Source organism: Ambystoma mexicanum, chromosome 10 (genome assembly GCF_040938575.1).
Source record: "Ambystoma mexicanum isolate Mex_15411 chromosome 10, UKY_AmexF1_1, whole genome shotgun sequence".
Lineage (NCBI taxonomy): Eukaryota > Metazoa > Chordata > Amphibia > Caudata > Ambystomatidae > Ambystoma > Ambystoma mexicanum.
Window position 1 is genome coordinate 1,677,281,599 of NC_090932.1, and position 23,557 is coordinate 1,677,305,155.

Genomic DNA, 23,557 nt, shown 5'->3' on the forward strand with positions numbered 1-23,557 from the left:
TTCCCAAGATAGATCGAATAGTGGGTTCGAACTCTGTAGGTCTGCATAATCTATGCCATTATACTGGACCGAAATTAACCCATTAAATGATGTTGCAATTTTTTGGTGCCACCTCACACTGCGATCCATTGGATTAATCTCCACATTTAGGTTCACTGCTGCTTTTGATACAAATCTGGTTATTGTTGCCGCATATACCGCCATGCAATGGTCACTTGAGGATGCATGTGCTATGTCTAGTGTTCCTCCCCTGGCTTGCAGATCCGAGGAAACAAAACATAGTCATGGCTAGATCCCCACTGATTATTGTGCCAAGAGAATTTTGGGGGAATATCTCCCTGCATTGAACCTTTCAGGGGAGCCAGGCCCCATGCCTCTAACTCGTGTTTTATTGATTGATCTCTGATGCGTTTTTTTACTAGAGACGCTTGCCCTGTCCGGCTTCCAATACCACTGATCATGTAGACATTCTGAATTGAAGTCCCTGGGTATTATTCTATATGCTCCCTCTTCAATGCTTTCTCCTAACATTAAATATGAGAATTCAGCAAAACATTCATCTAAAAAAGCACTACTACGGTTAAAATACATATTAAACAAAGGAGATTGTTGTGGTGTTTTTGACACCGGCTCTTTCCATGTTAACATAGTCAGAAGCATGTCACTCCTCTCTGTTACATTTTGTCTCCCAACGCATTCCTGATTGTGTTTCAAGGCTATAAGCAACCCTCTGTCAGGGCGACCCTTTAAACCCTGCTTAGCTTTATTAAAAGACACCTCGTAGCCAACCATTGTGGGTGGATCCATCATAAGGGTTTCCTGCAGGCAAACAATGGGAAAAAACTTGAATCCCTTTATTTTTGTATTATGTTAGAGAAACCCCTTGAGTTCCAAGATAATGGGCCTCATTACGACCCTGGCGGTAAGGGGTTTACGCCAGCGTTAGCTGCGCCGACCCCTTACCGCCAATTACGAGGTCCCTTAGCGCCATGGCGCTTTTAACACCTGCTTTTAGCAGGTGTTAAAATCCATGGCGCTAAGGGACCATGGAGTTAATTACGCCACCGTAATTTACGGTGGCGTAATTAACGCCTTCCCCACTCCCATTATGCCCTATGGGGCAAAAATGGGAATGGGGAAGGGTAAATGGGGATTGGGGACTTACCGCCCCGCCGACCTCGGAATGGGGCGGTAAGTCCGCCAACCACCATGGCGTAAACGTAGTTTACGCCATGGTGGTAAAGTCACGGCCCAGGCGGTAACTTACCGCCTGGGTCGTAATGAGGCCCAATATGCTATTTAGCGGTGTCATGCGCACTGCTCATTGTCTTGTGGTGTTCTATGTAAAGTGTCAACGATCATGGGCCAGTCATAGCTGACCTCTCTCTTGTTTCATTGGTTTTAACTTTTTCCCAGTGATTTGGGTGCCCCCATTCATTAGACAACCTAATAGTCAGATGTTTTTTAGTGACCTCCTCTTCGAACTTTACCTTGGGGTGCAGGTTGGAAGACTTGGTGCACACTGAGCTTAAATTATCAAACACTTCGTACCCCAGAGCTAATAACGCTTCACATTCAGTCAAGATCACGTTCTTTATTATGTCCAAACATACTTTTACCATGTCCATAGAGTCTTCATAAACAAACTCGACCTGCTGGATATCATTGGAATTTACCAAGCGCAGGCTTGGGACTTCAAAGACCAGGGACAGAATATATTGACGATTTAAAGGGTTCAAAAAGGCGACCCAACTATAGATGGTAAACTTCGCCATCCTGCTTCCCATTGCCCTTTCCTGCTTTTTTAGCACTGCCTTTCCCTTCCTTATCGGCTGACTTCTGTGTTCTACGTCATTTATGTGCTGACTATTGCCCCTAATATTTAAATGCATTATATTATTATTTTTCCTCCAGGGTCCTCAACATTGGATGAACTTTCTGTGGCTCTAATGGGACTTCCTCTTTGTTTGCATGGATTGGCAGTAGGGTGTAACACACTCTTCAGTTGTGGTTTAGGGCATAGGTCGTTTAAGTGCCGGCATTTCCCCATGCCCCCTTGCCCACCTTTACCCATATATCATGTTTCTTTCCCTCAAATGCTTTCAGATCTTAGGACTCATCAAAACTTGGGTACACAAGACATTTTACTCAGGTCCACGGAGCCATCACCTCCCACTACACGGCTCATGTATTGTGTGATGTCTCCTTGGCCTTTTAGCAAAAAACCAGAGTAAAAGGTGTCCGTTATTTGGCGAGATCCTTGAGCTTTTGTTTTCAGCTTCAAAGGAGACTTCTCTACTCTCTTTAGTATAGCTTGTTCCCCAGTCGTTTCATCCACCTTTAACCTCAGTTGTTGCAGACATTTCCGTGACCCATTATTCTGCTGCTTTCATGGTGCTTTACAATGTTTGCATTTCCTTTGAATCATACCCCTTTCCTGGATTTATGTTCTGTACTACGATTGGGAGTTCTATCATACTACTATTTAAAATGAGTAGACTACTTTCTCCCTCTACCTCGATGTTCCCTGCACCCAGAATAGATACAATTAGAAGTATAAGGAACTCATGGTGGCAACAGTAAAAACAGACACAAGTGATCACAGTTCAAGGGCGTTTATTAAACTGTAAAGGTAGGTTGGAAAAACGCCTAATGTAAACCTAAATCTAAGATGGGAGCAAGCATCAACCATCAAACAATAATAAGGCAGTCCTAGTGGCGTCTCTTCAAATAAAATGGGCCTATATTAAACAAAAAAACAATTGCCAATCCTTACGCTAAATACAAAAGAAGTGTGGGATAGTGTTCATAAGAAAGAAGGAAGTGTTCACAAATAATAAGTAAGGATTTGGTGATATGATATGATATGATATGGCATTTGTAACGCGCCTATACACAAGTGTTTCAAGGCGCGACGAGGCAGGGAGGGGGGAACAAGGGGAAGACAGACAACGATCCTACTAGGCCAGGTGTCATTCAGACCGCGCAAGTGCAGGGGGAGGGGGAAGGGAAAAAGTGCAAGGGGAAGGGGAGGGGGAGTGCAGTATAAAGTAAGTAGAATAAAAAATAAATAAATAGGGCCAGCTGGTGGCAAGTGCAAGGTAAGTGCAGACAAGTGCTGGGAAGGGGGGGCTGTAGGGATACAGAGACAGTCCCACAGTGCAGGGGTTGCCGGGGAGGCAGTGCAAGTGGAGAGTGGCTGGGCCCAGGACCGAGGTCGGTGAGGGTGGCCCAGTTGCAGATTCAGTGCAGTCTCAGTGAAGAATTTAGCAGGGGAGAGGGAGAGAGAAAGCAGAAGCAAAGAGGAAGGTTTTGAGGTGCTTCCGGAACCGGAGATGGTTCTCCTCAAGTTGCAGGGAGGCAGGAAGGCTGTTCCAGAGGGAGGCCCCTGCCGCGGAGAGAGATCTACCCCCAGCTCATTGCTTCGAGAAGCGGCTGACCCTGAGGGAGTTGGAGACGGATGAGCGAAGGGCTCGGGAAGGAAGGTATTTAGGAAGAGAGAGTTGAAGGTATTTAGGCCCCAGGCCCCAGAAGGCCTTGTGGACAATGCAGAGGGTTTTGAACTTAATCCTCGCAGCCACTGGGAGCCAGTGTAGAGATTTCAGTCCTGGAGAGATACGGTCCCTGGGCTTGAGGCCAAGGACAAGTCTCGCAGTTCTGTTCTGGATGAGTTGCAGAGGGCGGAGAGTGGAGGCAGGCAGATTAAGATAGAGGCTGTTACAGTAGTCCAGCTTCGAGAGACCCAGGGCTCGGGAGACAGTGAGCTTCTGGGGGAAGGAGAGGAAGGGAAGAATACCTCTGAGGAGGTGCAGCTGGTAGTGTGACTTCTTAGAGACGTCAGATATATGAGGAGAGAAGGAGAGTGTGGAGTCGAAGATGACCCCGAGGTTTTTTGCCTTGCAGGTAGGAGCAGGAAGAGGGCCAAGAGAGGCTGGCCAGAGAGCTGAAGGGAAGGTGGGAGTGGGTGTGCTGATGAGTAGAATCTCAGTCTTACTGGCATTAAGGCAGAGGTCATTGACGGCACACCATTCCTGGATAGCAGACAGTCAGAGATGAGGGAAGGAGAGGAGGAGGCCGAGGGTAGCCTGAAAAATGAGCTGGGTATCGTCCGCATAGCACTGAAAGTTGGGGCAGAGGCCGGCGATGCGGTGGGCAAGGAGTGCCAGATACTGGTTGAACAGCCAGGGAGAGAGATTAGATCACTGGGGAACACCACAGGTGGAGAAAAAGATGTCAGAGAGGAAGGACCCAAGTTTGACCTGGGAGGGTCGATTGGAAAGGAAAGAGGTCAGCCACGCCAGAGCCTGACCAGTGATACCCAGGTTATCACGGAGACGGTTGAGCAGGATGGCATGGTTCGGTCTCCCTTCCACACCTTTTAAGCACGGGAGAAGGTAGGATTCCGGAGCACAGCACACGCTCGAGCTTTCCCAGCATGAGCCAACAGTTCCGCTTTCAGGTATCAGGGCCTTCGGTGGTTAAGTCTCTTTTCTACAAAAAGTCTCTTGCCGCCGTGGACCTGATGTATTCAAAATAATAAACAAAAGTTCCTTTCTGCTTGCACGTTGGGTGATTCCTTTTCACCCTTGGATCCCACTCTTCCTGGCTCAGATCCCCAGAAAGTTCTTTAATGATACCAGGACCTCTGATAGCTATGGTTTCCTGCTTTTGGGGGCCTGATAGGTTCAAAGTTTCAAAACAAAGATTCAACAAAAAGTTCTAGTTCTTCTATGGTTGTACTGTGGTGATAGCTCTTCACCCCTGGGTCCCCCTCTTCCGGGCACAGACCCCTCTCGAATATCAACTTCTCTCTGTCGGGTTCACTCTGGATTGGTATGCATTCAAAGGGTTTCCCTCTTGGACTTTTCTTTGTTGCATTCAGAGGTTGGTGGGTGTAGGCTTCTCAAGCCTGGATCCCCCTCCTCTGGGCTCAGATCCTACTTGGCTATTTGCCTCCCACTATGGGGTTCACTATGGCTTTCTATGCAGTTTTGTTTTTGACATTCACAGATCTTAAATGCTTTCTATGCAGTTCACTGTGGACATCCCTCAGCCGGATTCATACTTGTCAACACACTGGGCCTCATTATAAGTGTGCCGGTCCGGTAACAAAGGTGACGGTAAACTACCGGCACTGTTGTTACTGCACCGGCATACTCTGAGTTCTGTGAGCGCGTTTCTTTCAGCCTGCCAGGTCTGACCTGGCGGGTCGAACGGCACCCGCTCGCAGTCCTCGATGGTAGCACCGGCACTATTCATGAACGGTGCCGGTGCTACCGCCCTCCCCATTCCCATTGTGTCAAATGGGACTCGAATGGGAATGGGGAGTAGTTTTTTCCGGTGCCCGCAATGAGGAATTACTGGGGCTGTAATGCCCCGATAAGTCCCCATTGCCGGGCACGGCTACCGCCGGAGTCATAATGAGGCCCTCTGTGTTTCAGGGCTTTAGGCTTCGCCCCCTCTTTATCAGCATCCCTCGTTCAGGTTCACTCTTGCCAATCTTGTCAATCATAGCTTTCTCATTCATTTCTTACGATGTAGAATTCACTTCCCTTAGCTTCACAGTCATCTGTCGGTCAAAGACTTTTGACTGTACAGAGGATTTTACAAGACCCATGTATTTCCATGTTGACGCCCTTCTCACCTTCCCCAAGGCGTTCTGGTAATGGTAGTTTCAACAATCGCGTAATCGCCCAGAGTTTTCTGAGTGAGCACCCACATGGTGCCGGACTCCTCTGGTGCTAGTTTTCCCCGTTTTGCGATATCAACAGTTCTTTGTATTTCACAGTTCAATGAGCCGTTTGCTACTTTTTGTTCAACACAGTTCGGATTCTTATCGGCTCTCCCCTCGACTTGCCGGATGTGATGAGCCACTTGGTTTTCTTTCTATCTGGAGTCAAGGTTCGTACCAGTGAGACAAGCGTCTCTCGCCGGCTTTGTTATCAGCGGAGGAGGGTCATGTGTACTGTTGACATCTGCTGCAACACACGCTGGCTATTGTTCGCGAACTTACGATTCCTTCCATGGAGGTCTGACAGGCCTTTGTTGGAAAGAACAAGGTAGCTTCTCTCGCTATTACCCTCTTGGTTTGCGCCGTCTTTCTCCTCCTCTTGAACTGCCGTGCTGAGTTAGCTCTCTCGACGTGCGGTCTGCCTTGCTCGTCTTGTGCTCTCATGCTCCATCTTTTATCCCTGTGAGTAAAGGAAAGGGCCGTCAGGTGTGTGTGATTCTGGTTAATTGCCTGACTCTGCCAGACCCTTGTGTTGGAACATGTCAGGTAAACAGCTCTATGGTTAGTCTGCTGTCTTCCACAGGGTAAAAAAGTGTTTGTGTCAAAAGGGGGGGGGGGGGTTTGTGAAGCAAACAGGGAATGACTGGGATTTTTAACATGAAATAAAAAAGGGGGATTGTGTTTTATCTGAGCAGGTTGGGAGTGTGGAAAATAATAATCAGAGGGACGAGAAGGAGAATGGGGAGCTTCTTTCAGTGGAAGGGAGGTAGAAGTGGAATGACTAAAAGAAGAATCAGGGACGTCATCCCCCTCATCTTCTTCCTCAGTATAATACTGTGCCTCCCTTTGAGCAATCCCCTGAGCATAAACCTAGGTCCCCCACCCAGGTGACCCTCCCTCGCTGTAAGTAGGGCATGGTATGAACAGTAAGACAGCAGACGCAAGGGACCACGGTTCAAGGGTGTTTATTGAACTTTCGTAAGGGAGTGATAAACGCCTATCTAAACCTAAATCTACAGCTGGGAGCAAGCTACGACCATCAAATAATAATAATGCAGTCCTGGTGCAGTCTTGTCAAAATAAAATCGCCTATACTAAAAAACCTATTGCCAATCCTTACTGCTAATTTACAAATAGTGTGGGATAGTGTTCATGAAAAAGAAAGAAGTGTTCACAAAATGATACGTCAGGATGTTCGGGCCATTGGCCTCCCTTCGCCACGTTTTGAGTACGGGGCAAGGTGGTTCACTCGAGCAAAGCACACACTTTTACTTCTGCTGCACGAGGATCCAGTTTCATTACCAGCATCAGGAAATTCTGTGTCCAAGTCTCTTTACTTCTTAAAAAGCCCCTTGATTCAGAAGGCCTTATGTACAAAAACACAAGATGCAAAAGTTATTTTCCTTTTTACAGCATTCAATTTGGGTGTTCTCCCTGGATCCCCCTCTTCTGTGCTCAGATCCCCTTATTACAATGTTCAGAGAATATTCGTTCTCGTGTGACTCACGGTTCAGCCCAGGTCCCTCTCAGCCAGGCTCAGATCCCTTTCAATTTCCCAATTAGTCACTGGGTTCGGACCAATTGTAGTATAGATTAAACCATTGAAGACTTTCGAATATGCACAGGGTTTAGCTTGACACGTTGCAAGACCACTTTGATCTCAAGGTTCCCTTTTTCTCACACTTAGCATCAGTTGGATACCTAACAGAGACTTTCGAATGAGCACCCACATGAGGACAGACCACTCTGTCTACGATGTCTTTTCTTGGCCTCCCAAAGTTCAGTCACATCTTTGGTTTCTAATTATATTTGCGTTGCTCGTCACATATGTCTCACACACTGTTCTCTTAGATATTTCATACAACGTTGCTGCTTGCAACCTTGGTTCAAAACACATGCTGGTTTGGTATCAGTCTCTCCAACTCACCGGCTGTGCTGTCTTTACTGATGCTGGTTTTTTGTAGGAGCTATGGACAGTACCACAGTGTCAATCGCTCCTCGCCGCCTTGGTTATCGATGCAGGAGAGCCCTGGGTACCTCCGACACCCTGTACAGGTTAGATCAGCTTTAGTTCTTGGTCTTAGGTTTCTTACTTTCCAGGGTTCACAAAAGTAATAGTCTTTACAGGTTAGGGCATGACCCTCCTTGCAATCCTCTCTGGTCTTGCCGTCTTTCTCCTCGTATTAAACTGCCATCTTCGAACTGCTGTTTCCTTGTGTTTTTTGCTTTGCTCAGAGTGTGCTTTCGTTCTCCGCCTTTTATATGTGTTGGGAAGTGTGATGGAAGTCAGGTGTGTGTACTGATCAGTAATTGCCTGACATTGCCTGACCATTGTATTGGGACATGTCAGGTATACGGCTCTTGTGTTGGTCTATTGTCACTCAGGGTGAGCTGTCCATGAGGAAGTGTTTGTGTCGGGAAAGGGGGAGGGGGTTAAGTTCGTTTTTATCCTACCTGGTAGGATGGGGAAAAGGTATTACAGAGAAGGGGATTCCGCGTCTCACCATCCGGTGTCCCACTTCCACTCCCCGAAGACCACTCATCCAGGTGATCCTCCCGCACTGGTCCACCCCCAGGAACCTGATACAAAAGCGATGGCCGTGTCCTGTCCACCTGGATGACAGATCCCAGGGGACTAGCGAGTGAGACACCTTCAGGTTTCTCACAACACGGAAACTCAGATACTAAAAGACAACTCCATCTGTCTGTTTTTAACATTTCCTGGACACAATCGTTTAAGTTCTTACAGACCAAAAATAAACTGTGTGTCTGCTGCAACACCATAATGTATACGCACCCTCCAGCTTTTATTTTCTGACCATCATGATCTTGGAAATGTTGAAACTGATCATTAATATTACAAATCGGGGGGCCCGGGGATGGGTTTGACACCGGGAGAGATGGAGGCCCTTTGGCCCTCCTGCCTGATTAAATGGGACAATAAAGCAATAGAATATTTGGGGGTTCATATCTCAGCGCTCCTGAGGGAGCTCTATGTGGCAAACTTCCCACATCTCTTTAGGGAGCTGGAATCTCGATAGGTGGGTGTCCTAGGAAATTTCGTTAATGGGCCAGATCACAGCCAGTAAAATCAGTACTCCGAGTGGATATCCCACAGACACCCCTCCTCTGATTGTAGCCTAAGGTCTTCCATTTATATGGTGGGGGAAAAGCCTAGGGTTCCTAAATAGGTGTTGATGGGCAACACCCGATTGGGAGGGATGGGGGTCGTGAGCTTGTGCAATTACTATGCAGCGGCTCAGTTGGCAAACTTCCTTCCTTGGGTCAGGCCCAATGGCCCCCGAGATGGGTAGAAATTGAACAATCCAGAGTGCCACTTCCCCTCAGCTCTCTGTCATACACCTCCGCCCTACCGCGAAAACACTGGCCCGGTCTGCTATCCAATGAGGGAAGCGGAGGGAACACAGACTACCTCCTGCTCCTGCATTATGTAAAGATAGACATACATTCCTAGTTCTCTTAAACTAAGCTAAAAACCGCTGGCATTGCGAGTGGAACCCACTTCTTTAAACAAAACCAGGCCTTTTTCAAAGAAGAAAATGTGTGATTAATAGGAGCCCACAGGGTACAATATTTTATTAACCTGTTTTCATTTGTTTCCTAATCATCATATTGTAAAAAATGACTCACTGTTTAAGACAACATTTCACACAAAGACAGGTGTAACATATAACATCTTATCAAAACATATGCCTATATATGTGCATTCTAAAACGTATCACAATGATGAGTGGTGTAATACCACTTTATTCACAAGTCATTGTTTCTGTATCACAAAGGTTTCTGACATCTCTCGGAATTGATATTTTTGGGTTTTTCACACCCTATGTCCTGTCAGGGATAGTAGTGGGCAGTAGATGAAGCTGCAAAGTTATTGTGTCAATGCGGCTGCGTTTCGGCCCCTCTGGCATGAGATAGAACGCATCCATCCTTGGTATTCTCGTTTAGTAGTGCCGGACCTTCATCAGGACGGGGAACAGGTAATCTATCGGGCTACTGTGGTTTTTAACCCATGTGATACTTGTCTTCTTTCTAAAATAATAATAATAAAAAATGAATGTAACCACTTAAAAATAGGTCAATGGTCTTTAGTTTATCAGAGGTGTTTATAGACATGCTCATTGTCATGGAACATTTAGAGCATATAGTTTCATAAAGCACAAGATACCTCAAAAATGGTGAGCAAAGCAGGGACAGAGGAGAGTCGCTCGATAACTACGGCTGACTTGTATTGAGGACGCCTGTCCAATGTTAATGGAATATAGTGTGCGGAAAAAGTAGATGGTGATGCCATACATGCTCTGCATGCAACTATCATTTTCAAAACTTTTGTTTTTTGATGCTCTGTATTCTTAATTTTCTGTATTCTTAATTTCTGCATGCGCACATTAATTGCAACATGTCAGAAGACCACTGCCTAATGTTTTTCCATCTGCGTGCAGTATGCTGTGCTGATTCTCATATTTATAAATGTTCTTGCAATAACACTGCTCTGAATATACATAAGAACGGTAACACACTGTAGTAAATCGCCCACCTTAAGTGAAGACAGGAGCCGTACTTGGGTTGCACCAGTGGTTTATTGATGCTGTAATTCCATAACGAATTGAAGAGGCGCAAGGTGCCAACATTACTAAAGGCCAACGGGCCCAACTGTGCTGAGGGTCAGGATTCCTCAGGCTGCATAAATATCGAGCTTTGAAGTCCCGTGCTCGGAGGAGCCGGGTAGACGCATCTGATCGCGTCTTGAGCTCGTCCCGTAATGCGCGCATAGCTCGCGGGGGCGTAGCTGTGTTTGCTGGCGAGGTCTCGCGAGAGCGGGGCTCTCGCGATCGCTCTACACACCTCCCTTTTTCAATACAGAACAAGTTCATTTTAATACATAGTCATTGTATCTCACCGGTCTTCTGTGTTCCCTTCTGGGTCTCTCACCGGTTCCAGGGCAAGGTCCCTGCTGCTCAGGTTCTGGGTTTAGGTTGGGTTCTTCTGGTTCTGTCTCGGTTTCTTCTCTTTCTCCGTCGTTTCCTTCGGGTTCTCGTTCGTCGGTTCCCCCGTAATCCTTTTCGGCTTCCACGCGTGGTGTCTCTGGGGTTCTCGCCTTTTCTTGCCTCCGCTGGTATAATGCTACTCTTTCAAAGTTCCACGCGCGCCCGTCTTCTGTGCGGACATGATTTGTCCCTTTGTGAGTTACTTTTATGGGCTGACTGTACCGGGATCCTGTGGTTTGATCTTTTCTTGGTAGTTTTATTTTCACCCAGTCTCCTTTTCCTATGCTGGGCACTTGCTTTGTCCGCCTTCTTTCGTCGCTCCACGATTTCATGCGTGACTTGTTTTTCTCAATGCGCCATACTACTTCAGCCATGTTCACGGCTTCATCTTCCCTTACTTTCGACAGCCATGGTGGAATGAGCGTAGATGCAGCACTCCTCCCTCTCAACATTTTGAACGGGGATATTTGTGTAATACCGTTTGGCGTGAGCCTGTGGGCCGCTATGGCCTCTTTGGTGGTTTTGAGCGGGTCCATACCGGAAGCCGTGGCCAGTTGGATGGCGCCCTTTATGAACCTGTTCACCCTCTCGACGAGTCCATTGGCTTGAGGGTGATATAGGGCCGCTTTCTTTTGTTTAATATGGTTCCTTTTTAAAAATTCTTCCATGTCTTTGGAAACTAATTGTACACCATTGTCTGTGACGACTTCCTTCGGGAGGCCTTCCCTTTGAAAAATTTCTGTGAGTACTTCTATGACTGTCTCAGTAGTTATGTTTGGTACAAACTCTGCTTCCACCCACTTGGATAGATAGTCGACAAGTACTATGCCGTATCTGTGTTCTGTCGCCATCGCCTCCAGGGGCCCTATGAAGTCGATGCCCACTTTGGACCATACCGCTTCTGGTATCTCTGTGGGTATGAGGGGTGCCTGGCGAACCTTAAGTCTTTTGTCGCTATTGAGGCATTCGTGGCAGCGTTCTATCATAGCGCGAATTTCTTGATCCATAGACGGCCACCAGTAGGCTTTTCTCACCCTGCGGCGTGTCATCGTGTTCCCCAAATGTCCCGCATGGGCCCTACAGAGGATTGTGCGTCTCATTCCTGTGGGGGGAATGATTTGGTCTGTCTTTATGATTATCCCCTCTGTTTCCGACAACTCATCTTGCACTTTCCAATACGGTCTCATGCCTTCGGGCAGCGTTTTTTCATTGGGCCACCCTTCCCTGATCCATCCGCGAATCTTTGCCATGGTGGGGTCTTTCTCGTCTTCTTCTTCCCAATGCCTTTCACTGAGTTCCAGGTACCCTGGTGCCGATAGGTCTGTGATGGACGCGACTATGCATTCCCCTTGTAGGAACGTGGTAGCCTCATCTTTGCCCTCCGGCAGTCTCGACATGCAATCGGCTTGTGAGTTTTTCCAGCCTGAGATGTGCTGGATTTCGAATGTGTACTCCTGTAGTTTAGCTGCGATGCGGGCCAGTCTGGGCGTGGAAGCTTTGGTGCCTCCTGGGCTGAGCATGTGAATGAGCGGCTTGTGATCTGTTACCAGCTTAAACTTTGTGCCCCACACGTATGTTCGGAAATGTTCGACGGCCCATGCGCATGCTAGCATTTCTTTTTCAATGGTGGAATAGTTCTGTTCCGCCACTAATAGTGCCTTTGAGGCAAAGGCCACTACATGTTCGTTGTCCCCTCTCTTCTGCGTTAGCACTGCCCCTAGTCCGTACGCACTGGCGTCTGTGGTGATTACAGTTTCCCACTTTGGGTTAAACGGTTGGAGACATGGGGCTTTCACTATGTGCTGTTTTATGGTTTCTGTCGCCTTCTTCTGAGGCTCTCGCCACGTGAATTCTGACCCTTTCTTGAGCAGATCACGGAGGGGTGTAGTTATTTCTGAAAACCTGGGTATGAATTTCGCATAGTATTCGGCCAATCCTAGAAATGACCTCACTTCTTCTTTAGTGGTGGGTTCCAGAGCTTTGGTGATGGCTTGCATGAGGTTCTGTTTGGGACTGATCCCTTTTTCCGATATCTTGTACCCTAAGTATTCGACTTCTTTCACCCCGAACGAACATTTTTCGTAGCGTAGGCGCACTCCTGCTTCTTGTAACTTGTTGAGAACTAATTTGAGTGTGGCATTGTGTGTCTGTTCATCTCCTGCATACACCAGGATGTCATCCTGGAAATATACCACATTTTTAACTTTCCGTAGCAGGACGTCCATCATGCGTTGGAATGCAGATGCAGCTGACGACAGCCCGAAAGGCATTTTGGTGAATTGGTATGTACCAAAAGGAGTGATGAATGCCGTAAGGGGTTTTGATTCATCGTGCAGCTGTATTTGGTGGTATGCGTTTCTCATGTCCAGTTTAGAGAATATTTTGGCTTCTTTCATTAGTAAAATGAGTTCATTTATGCTTGGGAGCGGGTAGTTGTCCGTAATGACTTCTAGGTTTAAACTGCGCAGGTCTATGCACACCCTTAATTCTTGAGATTGGGGTTTCTTTATGAGGACGACTGGGCTCAGCCATTCGGACGCTTCAATTTCTTCTATTACCCCTCCCATTTTCATTTTGTCCAGCTGATGTTTGAGGGTGTCTCTTGCTGTGGCTGGTACTGGTCTCACCCGGTGTTTGACAGGGACAGCATTTCTTTTGAGCACAATTTTGTGAAGAAAATTGTTGATATGCCCCCGCTCCTCCGAGAAAAGTGTTGGATAATCGCTCTTGACAATTGATCCGTTCTTTGCACTGACAGACAGGACCTGATCTTCTGTACTGGGATCTAGTTTGATTTTTAACTTGTCCTGGTCGTCCCAGCCCAAAACCGCTGGACCTTCGTGACTGAAATATACTCGGGTGATGGTTTCTCTCCCTTTGAATTCGACTTTTCCATTGATATAGCCTAGCAGTTCAACTGACGCCCCACCAAACACTGTGGGCTTGTGTCGCGTGGTGAGAACTTACACTTTCTCCTTACCCACCATTTCTTTGTAAGAGCGGAGGGGTAAAATGGTGAGATCTGACCCGGAGTCTGCCATGACCCTTGTCTCGTTTCCATCGATTTTGATGAGGCGATGGGGCTTCTCTCTCCTGGCCCGTGTGCTGTTCACCATAATGACTGTGGGTCTTCCTTCATCTTCTGAGGAGGATTCTCTTCCCATCGTTCGATCTGTGGTGAGACTGGTGACCTTCTTGTTTCTCCACACTCCACACTTTCGACACACTATGGAGAAGTGCCCAATGCGCTTGCAGATGGAGCACTCCTTGTCTCTAGCTGGGCACTCCCGGTCAAACGCCAGGTGCTTCGTGCTGGTGCACCTGTGGCACTTGAGGGGTTCTCTCTTGTAACCTCTCGCCTCTCTCATGTCCGCTGTCGACTTTTCTTTTTTTATGTGGAAGCCCACCGCTTGTATTTCCGCGGGACCCTGGGCCCCTGCAAATTCTTTTCTTCTTCCCACCGTTTCTTCTACCGCCCTGGCGATCTCAATAGCTTTCTCTAACTGTAGCTCCTTTTCGATGATAAATTTATCTTGGACTTTACGACTGTTAGTGTGTACGACCAACATGTCGCATATGCGGTTTTCTGCATTGGTGCCAAAGTTACACAAGGCTGCTAGTTCCCTCAATTTGGTGACGTAGTCATCGACGGGTTCAGATTGTTCTTGTTTCCGAGTGTAAAACCGTATTCTGTGGAGCACTGTGTTCTCTTTGCTGGCGAACCTCTTAATGATTCTCTTGACCGCCTCCTTGAACACATCCTCATTGTCATCGTCTACAGGAATCGGGGTAAGGCCCTCGAATATTCTTTGCCCCTCCACTCCTAGGGCATTGAGTAACATGGCCCTGCGTCTTGCCGCCGAAAACCCTGCTCCCCCCATAGCCTCCACGTATGTCATGAACAGGGGTTGCCATTGTGGCCATGGAATGGCAGGCCTACCTGGCGTTTGCAAAAAGGGTGGCGGTGGCGTGGCTCCTTGCATGCTTCTGTGTAGGTTCTGATGATGATCCTCGTCGCCAATTTATGTAGTAAATCGCCCACCTTAAGTGAAGACAGGAGCCGTACTTGGGTTGCACCAGTGGTTTATTGATGCTGTAATTCCATAACGAATTGAAGAGGCACAAGGTGCCAACATTACTAAAGGCCAACGGGCCCAACTGTCCTGAGGGTCAGGATTCCTCAGGCTGCATAAATATGAAGTCCCGTGCTCGGAGGAGCCGGGTAGACGCCTCTGATCGCGTCTTGAGCTCGTCCCGTAATGCGCGCGTAGCGCGCGGGGGCGGAGCTGTGTTTGCTGGCGAGGTCTCGCGAGAGCGGGGCTCTCGCGATCGCTCTACACACACATATAATGGACACTATTTGATTGTTAACAGTGTCAGTGCAATTTAGAAACAAATTATGCTGTGAAGATAAGTATTTGATAGAGGTGGATCATATCCCTTTTTATTAATTGCCTTAGGAATGTGAAGTCCTCCCATTAAGCAAGCAACAATGTTACCTCAGCACGCTCATATTTTTCATCAAGAAAATAGCGTGCCCATGTAGGTCTGCATGAGAGGAAGACTCTGTTTCCCATGCTGCACCACATCTGAAACAATATCAAATGCTCAGTCGTAAGTCGACTAGCGAGAGGCACGTGACCAACAATCACGTGTCCGCAATACACGGAAGAATAACAAAGTAAGTCTTGGACTGCTCGCTCACTTTCCTGAGCACGCGCAGTTCAAGGGAGGATTTTGGAATCCGGAGTACAACGAACAGCAGCAAGTGTAGTAGATTATGTTTGGTCCTGTTCTTCCATTCCCTCAACAGCATCCCAAAATGCATGACCGTACAATACGGTGAACGCGCTGTGCTGGGGCAAAAAAACACCTCAGTTGCCACGGTTCTCACCACCAGACCGAAATTATCGGTCCTAATAAGCTCCCGTCCCCTGTCTGTTTTACAGGCTAGAAGAGGAGCTTCTCCAACAAGCCGGCAATCCAAACAAGACCCGAGTGATGTAATCCCAATCTTAATCCCTGATGGATCAACAACACCTGCACGGCCATTAACAAGAACACGCCAATCAGGTATTAGGCACGAAAGACACACATATAATCTAGAGTACAGCATGTATGCACTTTTTTAAACCGCCATTATAGCCTTTTGGGCTAAACATATGTCCTGTATTTATCTAATCTCACAGTAAATCAGCTGTAGTTATCGAGCGACTCTCCTCTGTCCCTGCTTTGCTCAGCATTTTTGAGGTGAGTCGCTTGTGCTTTATGAAACCATATGCTCTAAATGCTCCATGACAATGAGCATGTCTATAAACACCTCTGATAAACTAAAGACCATTGACCTATTTTTAAGTGGTTACATTCATTTTTTATTATTATTATTTTAGAAAGAAGACAAGTATCACATGGGTCAAAAACCACAGTAGCCTGATAGATTACCTATTCCCCGTCCTGATGAAGGCCCGGCACTACTAAACGAGAATACCAAGGATGGATGCGTTCTATCTCATGCCAGAGGGGCCGAAACGCAGCCGCATTGACACAATAACTTTGCAGCTTCATCCACTGCCTAGTACTATCCCCGAGAGGACATAGGGTGAGAAAAACCCAAAAATATCAATTCCGAGAGATGTCAGAAACCTTTGTGATACAGAAACAATGACTTGTGAATAAAGTGGTATTACACCACTCATCATTGTGATACGTTTTAGAATGCACATATATAGGCATATGTTTTGATAAGATGTTATATGTTACACATGTCTTTGTGTGAATTGTCTTAAACATTGAGTCATTTTTTACAATATGATGATTAGGAACCAAACGAAAACAAGTTTTATAAAATATTGTACCCTGTGGGCTCCTATTAACCACACATTTTCTTCTTTGAAAAAGGCCTGGTTTTGTTTAAAGAAGTGGGTCCTGCTCGCAATTCCAGCGGTTTTTAGCTTGGTTTAAGAGAACTAGGAATGTATGCCCTGTCTTCACATAATGCAGGAGCAGGAGGTAGTCTGTGTTCCTTCCCCTTCCCTCATTGGTTCGACAACCCAGTTGTAAAACAGTCCCCTTGTTAAAAAATAAAGATTGGGTCAACCTGTTGTATAGGCTGGTCTGCTATCCTCCAAGAAAACAAAGTTGAAAACATGGGTCTGGGTGATGAAAAAGACAGGAATCCAGGGGGTTTAGGCCCACCCACCCCAATCTTACATAACCCAGACTTTATTCAAGGCTTTCTGCCGCCGAATTCAGAAGATGTTTGCAAGTTTGCCTACAATACCTGTCTCAACTCTTTGATAGTGGATCGCCGCGGTCCTTTGTAAACTGCTAGGAAAGGTTCTCCTTGTCTGAGGCGGATAGGCATAGCTATGCCCAAATCCAGCACTGGAGAGTTCACCAACTGGTCCGTCAGAGGGGCTACACGCGATCTGGGTCCATTGAGCTTACTTTGCTGAAGGGCTCACAAGGGTGGAACGTTTCCAGGCTGTATAGACTCCTGCAGGTGGACATGTGGAAGCTCCGACCCCAATACATGGCCCAATGGGAGGGGGACCTAGGTTATCCTATAGAGGACCAGACATGGGTGAACATTTGCACAAGAAACTCCTCCTCCAAATGTGTAACTAATAAGGAATGTGCCTTTTAACTGACATATCGGTGGTGTTACCCCGGGGTGAGGCTGCATTGCAACAAGAGTTTGCTGAACCCGACTTGTTAGAGGAAATGTGGGGCTCAAGGGACATATCTACACATGTGGTGGGAGTGCCCCCTTACGCAAACCTTCTGGGAGAAAGTGGTTAACTCAATTGAAGCTATCACTCAGGTCCAACACCAGATGGAGGCCAAAGTGACTCTGCTACGGGTACCAGTCCCGGGGCTGTATCCAAGGTCAGGGGTGATGGCCGAGATAATCAGCCAACTCCTCCTGGCAGCTGGGACATTCTAGTGGCAGAGAAGGTCACAGCGGCTAAAGAGGGAGTGTTACACCAGGTCACTGGCATTTGCTCCCTGATCCTGGCGTACGGCCTGAACTTTCTGGCGCAGGCACACAAACCACATCTAGTGGCGCAGTTCCCTGACAATCATTAAAGTTTTGGGTGGTACACCAGGTACTGGCAGAGTTGGGAAAGGGTGGGGATGGACAATACAGGGTGGGTAGGGTGGCAATTGTCAGAAGAGTGCTGCAATAAGCATTCATGTTTGTCTGGTCCCTATTGTTCGAAAATGGGATGTGAATGCAGCCGATTTTAAATAGAGTTGGTAAACTGATCAATAATCACAATCCGAAGGCCACCAACACACCTCATATGGGCTCAGATGAAGCTCTTGAAACTTAGGGATAGGCACTGAGGGGTAGGGGGAGTCAGTGACACGCAGGGATAGGCAGTGATGGGAAGTCACTGACAGCTGAGTCTGGTTACGCATAGACCCACACTTACAGAGAGATAGAGACAACCCCCGACTGCTGGGCATTGACACCCACAGACACACATCAACAACCACTGCCTGCTGGATATTGACACTCACAGACACAAAGGGACAGTCTGAGGCAACCACTGACTGCTGGACATGAGTACCAACGGACAAGCATTGTCATACAAACAACTACAGACTGACAACACTAACCAATAGCCAACACCCCTAGCCGGTAGTATGTTATAATGCCCCATGACAACTACCCCTTTTCCATAAACCCAATCACTAACCCCTACCTTACCCCTACCCACTAAAACAGAACAATAACCCTATCCTCGATTCCTAGGTACTAATGTCTATACAAACACCCCTAGCCTCGCCCTTCATCACTATCCCCTGTCCCTATCTACTAGAACAAAACAATAACCCTATCCTCGATTCCTAGGTACTAATGTCTATACAAGCTCACCTAGCTGAGCCCTTCACCACTAACCCCTATCCACTAAAACAAATCAATAACCCTATCCTCGATCCTTAGCCACTAATGTCTATACAAGCTCACCTAGCTGAGCCCTTCACCACTAACCCCTATCCACTAAAACAAATCAATAACCCTATCCTCGATCCTTAGCCACTAATGTCTATACAAACTCACCTAGCTGAGCCCTTCACCACTAAGCCTCAGCCACTAACATGTACCAATGGAAGTGTTGATTTATTTTAAAATAATTGTCACTGTTACCAGTCACTAAAAGTCGATCAGGTTTTGATATATCAGCATGAAGGTATCAATGAGGTAACTACACTCACACCTGGCAATGCAACCTTAATTCACCATTTCTAAAGCATGTGCTATATAATTCAGTGGGTGTGAATCCCTGTCCTCCCTCCCTCTGTCCTATGGCATCTCGAACTGCCAGGGGCTTGTTGGCCTTAAAGTAACAGCTGCAAAACTCACTATTTCAGATTTGACACTAGATTTCTGTTTCTATTCAAGATTTTCTTGGTCCAAAGCAGTTGCATGAATGTGTGTTTTAGCACACTATGAATAGACTATAGGTTGGGTCCAAAGCACTTGGATGAATGTGTGTTTAAGCACTTTATGAATAGACTATAGGTTGGGTCCAAATCATTTGGATGAATGTGTGTTTAAGCACTTTATGAATAGACTATAGGTTGGGTCCAACACACGTGCATGCATGTGTGTTTAAGCACTTTCTGAATAGACATTTGGTTGGGTCCAAAGCACTTGGATGCATGTGTGTTTAAGCACTTTATGAATAGACTATAGGTTAGATCCAAAGCACTTGGGTGAATGTGTGGTTAAGCACTTTATGAATAGACTATAGGTTGGGTCCAACACACTTGCACGCCTGTGTGTTTAAGCACTCTATGAGTAGACTTTAGGTTGGGTCCAAAGCACTTGGATGAATGTGTGTTTAAGCACTTTATGAATAGACTATAGGTTGGGTCCAAATCATTTGGATGAATGTGTGTTTAAGCACTTTATGAATAGACTATAGGTTGGGTCCAACACACGTGCATGCATGTGTGTTTAAGCACTTTCTGAATAGACATTTGGTTGGGTCCAAAGCACTTGGATGCATGTGTGTTTAAGCACTTTATGAATAGACTAAAGGTTGTTCTGATGAAACAAGGTGACAGAATTTCATCAAAAACATTTTAGGCAAAATATGCTTGTGTGCTGTGGAGTCAGAATGGAATAGGTTCACTGTATTTCATGACAATTAAAAGGGGAGATGTGTTAAAATGTTACAAAGTCAAGACACACATGTTAGTTTAGCCCTTGACACTTAAATATGAATTGACCCTTTGTGGCTGGGTTCTTTTGAGGCGTTAAGGTACAGTTTTAAAGAGAAGGTGTAACGACATTCCCTGCGCCTTCATATGTAGCACTTGAAGAAATCTTTAGCTATGTTTTCATCCTTGTGTTCTCCACTGGTAAGGTAGCTCATCAAGTTAAGCGCTCATCTCAGACATTGTCCAACTGTAGCCAACCAGGTTAAAATCCCTGCAGGCATCTTTCAGCATTTAATTTTACATATGTCTGAGTTCCACTTAATTGGGTAATAATAAAACACCTGTTTTGCCAGTACTCAAAAGTAATAGGAATTCTGTATGAAGCGCTATTAGAAAAGTGATGTGTCGATTATTACTGGCCTTGAATGGATGAATATAATTGCTATGCACTGTTTTAACTCCACAGATGGAAGTATGAAGAGAGAATGCAAAACTGCAATTCAGGGAAGTGACCTGAAGACCCTGGAAAGGTTAACAAGGAAGAAAACTGAGGGTGTCCCAGAGCTACGAGTCTGAAAGTTGTTTAATTCCATTAAACCCCACCATCAATAAAGGTTAACAGTGGAATCAATGCACAGAGGACCTTTGCAAGTACTATCTATAACAGAACAATCCATTAAAGAGGAAGCTTGTATCCTGCAAGAAAATACATATAGGACAATCACACATGAACTCAATGCAAATGTTATAAAACATTGATTTTATGTTTGTTCTGATACTATATCGGAGAAGACACAGGTGGAATGAGTTGTGTTCCCATAATTGCATATATGTTAAACCTACTAAACTTTGATTCATTGACCTGTCAGTGTGGTGCCTGCTAGAAAACCATTGGTCATGAAATCAGTCCGATTTGTCACGAGAGACAGTCGAGAAGTTGTCAGAATTGCAAAATAGGGTGTTCAAGGAATTGGTGCAGCACAATGTAGATTGTCCATAGGGGTGCACGCATAAAAACCCATAGAAAGAAGCTGCTCCATTGGGAGGTTTGTAGTGAACATTTTATAAATGTCCTGACTTTGAAATTATGTGAATTCTTGTCATGTCATCTTTCCTCAACAAAGCCCAATCTGGAGACACTCACCGCCAAGAACAATTGTATCAGTGTATTGAATGTGATAAACAATTCAGTTACAAAAGACATCTAACTCTGCATCAAAGAACACACACTGGAGAAAATTCTTATCAGTGTACTGAATGTCAAAAGCTATTTAGTCGGAAAAGCCATCTGACTGACCATGAGAGAAAACACACTGGAGAAAAACCTTATCAGTGTGCAGAATGTCAAAAGAGATTCAGTCGGAAAGAGATTCTAAGGCGACATGAGCAACAACACACTGGAGAAAAACCTTACCAGTGTTCACAATGTCAAAAGAGATTCTTTCGGAAAAGCCATCTGGCTGAGCATGAGAGAAAACACACTGGAGAAAAACTTTATCAGTGCTCAGAATGTCAGAAAGGATTCCGTCACAAAATCAGTCTGACTGAGCATGAGAGAAAACACACTGGAGAAAACCTTATAAATGCTCAGAATGTCAGAAAGGATTCAGTCAGAAAAGCCATCTGACTGTACATGAGAGAATCCACACTGGAGAAAAACCTTATAGATGCTTGGAATGTCAGAAAGGATTCAGTCACAAAATCAGTCTGACTGAGCATGAGAGAAAACACACTGGAGAAAAACCTCATCAGTGCTCAGAATGTCCGAAAAGATTCAGTAAAATAAGTGATCTAACTAAACATAAAAGAAAACATACTGGAGAAAAACCTTATCAGTGTTCAGAATGTCAAAAGAGATTTAGTCAGAAAAGCCATCTGACTGTACATGAGAGAATCCATACTGGAGAAAAACCTTATAAATGCTCAGAATGTCAGAAAGGATTCCGTCACAAAAGCAGTCTGGCTATACATGAGAGAAACCACACTCGAGAAATCACAAGTTCTTTGAACATCGGAACAGTAGCAGTACTGAAGAGGATCAGACTTAATATTAAGCAAACATCCTGTAGAAAAAGCTTCTAAGTGCTCTGTCAGAACACCTTCAGTTTGACTAAACATGACACTAAACACATTGGAGACAAACTTTATCAGTGCACAGAATGTCCAAAAACATTCAGTCGGAAGGATGGTCTAAGGCAACAGGAGAGGACATGCACAGTCATAGAACCTTACCAGTGCTCGAAATGTTAAACAAGGTTCAGTCAGAAAACCAATCTGAATTACCATGACTCAGCAGAATTATAGAACCCAGTTTGCAGTACCAATGTGCTATGTCACCACACCTGATAAAAGTACTGGAGCAAGTGATGTAAGGGACAATTACACACATGGCTGTTGTTGTAAATACTTCATTCTTCATTGCTGTACGAATATAAAGACAAAATATGATGAAATGACGAATGAACAGCAAGGTCATGAGCAAATCAGCAGCAATAGCCCGAGTTGGCACAGGTTGTGGTATGATTTCTTTATTTTGTAGGGTTTTGTTTTTTACCCCATTTAAGCATAGCTGTGACAGAGCACAATGAGCCCAGGGGAGATGTGCTTCCTTATGAGATCAGCCAAAAGTCAACTTGAGCAAGTCCGAATCATACAGACAATTGGGAACAGTTACTAGACAGTCCTTTTGGACTATAATGTGATAATGCTTACCATAAAATATATTTGGCCATAATTAATTAGTGGACGACAATATGCTAACTATGCAATTTTAGTGATATGTCTTAGAGTTAATTGGTGTGTGAAGAAGTTCCAAATGGATTGTTTTATCTTTTTAAGTGGCACTTAAGTATGTTGTATGGGTTTGTACATATGGCTTGTTTCTTTTTACTTAATGTATACATCAGACAAAAAACATTGTGAGTTCCAAATAAATATATTATTTGAAGTTGACATTAATTGTTAATAATAGTTTTTTAGCACAAATATTAATAGTGTACACTTTTTAATTTGACCTTGAAAGCCCAATGTTGTTAAACATAGATGTTACGTGAAGGTATGTTTTCCTTACATAACCTAAAGTGGTTGGCAGCAAGGGATTTACAGAATACTTCATGCAGGTCTTACATGCGTAGAACCATCTATTTATCCAGCTGGTGACATTAACTGTAGCAAGGAGTGCAGTATTGCATTGACCTTCATGGATTCAGTGTCATTGGATTAAGAAAATGTTCCATTTTTGATACCTTGATATTGGCCATAAACACATTCTTAAGACTTCAGGAATCCTACAAGACGTCTCACGGTAAGGATGGTTGAAGGGCCAATCCCTCTGGAGTGTGCTCCTGGGGTAATGAATACCCTACATTTGATACCTCACTATTACACAGACTCTTTCCACTTCTTCACAGCATCCATAACATTCTCATGTGTCCCACAAGGCTATTGTGCCGTCCATAGGATTGGTTGTGACAATGGTAAACAGGTGCTGGAACCTATTGCATTCTCAAAGTAATGTGAAAGGGGGCTTGAGGCAGTTTGAAGGAGTGGACAAAAGGATTCAGAATGTTCTGGATGGATTGAACAACGTCACACAGTGAGGAATGGGACTAGGGAGAAGGTCTTGTGCAATGGAGATGAC

General features: G+C 45.5%; 1 long non-coding RNA gene across 1 annotated transcript in view; it reads left to right on the top strand.

The window, feature by feature from the left end:
• LOC138492735 (uncharacterized) overlaps positions 1 to 22,869 on the top strand; it is a 58,281-nt gene extending 35,412 nt beyond the window's left edge. The window contains exon 2 of the long non-coding RNA XR_011276255.1: positions 20,384 to 22,869. This is a non-coding gene — a long non-coding RNA (uncharacterized lncRNA). The remainder of the gene's footprint in view (positions 1 to 20,383) is intronic.
• The last annotated feature ends 688 nt before the right edge of the window (positions 22,870 to 23,557 follow it).